Source organism: Triticum aestivum, unplaced genomic scaffold (assembly GCF_018294505.1).
Source record: "Triticum aestivum cultivar Chinese Spring unplaced genomic scaffold, IWGSC CS RefSeq v2.1 scaffold59558, whole genome shotgun sequence".
Lineage (NCBI taxonomy): Eukaryota > Viridiplantae > Streptophyta > Magnoliopsida > Poales > Poaceae > Triticum > Triticum aestivum.
This window is the reverse complement of record NW_025259470.1, coordinates 1-1,726: the sequence shown is the minus strand read 5'-3', so window position 1 is coordinate 1,726 and position 1,726 is coordinate 1. Positions and strand designations below refer to the sequence as shown.

The 1,726-nt window shown below is 52.3% G+C and overlaps 4 non-coding genes across 4 annotated transcripts; all 4 read left to right on the top strand.

The window, feature by feature from the left end:
• Positions 1-142: 142 nt before the first annotated feature.
• Positions 143-261, top strand: LOC123177712 (5S ribosomal RNA). The gene has a single exon (XR_006489075.1). It is a non-coding gene; the product is annotated as a 5S ribosomal RNA (ribosomal RNA).
• A 297-nt stretch (positions 262-558) lies between these two features.
• LOC123177715 (5S ribosomal RNA) lies at positions 559-677 on the top strand. Its single transcript, XR_006489078.1, has one exon. It is a non-coding gene; the product is annotated as a 5S ribosomal RNA (ribosomal RNA).
• A 297-nt stretch (positions 678-974) lies between these two features.
• LOC123177714 (5S ribosomal RNA) lies at positions 975-1,093 on the top strand. The gene has a single exon (XR_006489077.1). It is a non-coding gene; the product is annotated as a 5S ribosomal RNA (ribosomal RNA).
• A 297-nt stretch (positions 1,094-1,390) lies between these two features.
• Positions 1,391-1,509, top strand: LOC123177713 (5S ribosomal RNA). Its single transcript, XR_006489076.1, has one exon. It is a non-coding gene; the product is annotated as a 5S ribosomal RNA (ribosomal RNA).
• The last annotated feature ends 217 nt before the right edge of the window (positions 1,510-1,726 follow it).

Here is a 1,726-nt window from a genome sequence, read left to right as displayed (position 1 = left end):
TGGTGCGGTTGAGAGGGAGGGGTGGAAACCGCGTTAAAGTCGTCTCCGTAGTTGAGAGGGAGCGGCCAAAGCAATGTACAATCGTCTTTGTAGTGGAGCTGGGAGGGGCAAGGATAAGGGACGAAGACCGGGGTAACATGTCGGATGCGATCATACCAGCACTAAAGCACCGGATCCCATCAGAACTCCGAAGTTAAGCGTGCTTGGGCGAGAGTAGTACTAGGATGGGTGACCTCCTGGGAAGTCCTCGTGTTGCATTCCCTTTTTAATTTTTTTCGCGCCGCTTGCAAAACAAAACGCACGTGTAAGTAATATATTTACCGTGTTTTATTATTTTGCACGAGTGCGGTAAGTCATAGCTGGGTGCTCACGATTCACGGGTCCAGCGTCGGTGTTGTGGCGCGGCAAGCGTGCACTGGTGCGGTTGAGAGGGAGGGGTGGAAACCGCGTTAAAGTCGTCTCCGTAGTTGAGAGGGAGCGGCCAAAGCAATGTACAATCGTCTTTGTAGTGGAGCTGGGAGGGGCAAGGATAAGGGACGAAGACCGGGGCAACATGTCAGATGCGATCATACCAGCACTAAAGCACCGGATCCCATCGGAACTCCGAAGTTAAGCGTGCTTGGGCGAGAGTAGTACTAGGATGGGTGACCTCCTGGGAAGTCCTCGGGTTGCATTCCCTTCTTAATTTTTTTCGCGCCGCTTGCAAAACAAAACGCACGTGTAAGTAATATATTTACCGTGTTTTATTATTTTGCACGAGTGCGGTAAGTCATAGCTGGGTGCTCACGATTCACGGGTCCAGCGTCGGCGTTGTGGCGCGGCAAGCGTGCACTGGTGCGGTTGAGAGGGAGGGGTGGAAACCGCGTTAAAGTCGTCTCCGTAGTTGAGAGGGAGCGGCCAAAGCAATGTACAATTGTCTTTGTAGTGGAGCTGGGAGGGGCAAGGATAAGGGACGAAGACCGGGGCAACATGTCAGATGCGAGCATACCAGCACTAAAGCACCGGATCCCATCAGAACTCCGAAGTTAAGCGTGCTTGGGCGAGAGTAGTACTAGGATGGGTGACCTCCTGGGAAGTCCTCGTGTTGCATTCCCTTTTTAATTTTTTTCGCGCCGCTTGCAAAAGAAAACGCACGTGTAAGTAATATATTTACCGTGTTTTATTATTTTGCACGAGTGCGGTAAGTCATAGCTGGGTGCTCACGATTCACGGGTCCAGCGTCGGCGTTGTGGCGCGGCAAGTGTGCACTGGTGCGGTTGAGAGGGAGGGGTGGAAACCCTGTTAAACTCGTCTCCGTAGTTGAGAGGGAGCGGCCAAAGCAATGTACAATCGTCTTTGTAGTGGAGCTGGGAGGGGCAAGGATAAGGGACGAAGACCGGGGTAACATGTCGGATGCGATCATACCAGCACTAAAGCACCGGATCCCATCAAAACTCCGAAGTTAAGCGTGCTTGGGCGAGAGTAGTACTAGGATGGGTGACCTCCTGGGAAGTCCTCGTGTTGCATTCCCTTTTTAATTTTTTTCGCGCCGCTTGCAAAACAAAACGCACGTGTAAGTAATATATTTACCGTGTTTTATTATTTTGCACGAGTGCGGTAAGTCATAGCTGGGTGCTCACGATTCACGGGTCCAGCGTCGGCGTTGTGGCGCGGCAAGCGTGCACTGGTGCGGTTGAGAGGGAGGGGTGGAAACCGCGTTAAACTCGTCTCCGTAGTTGAGAGGGAG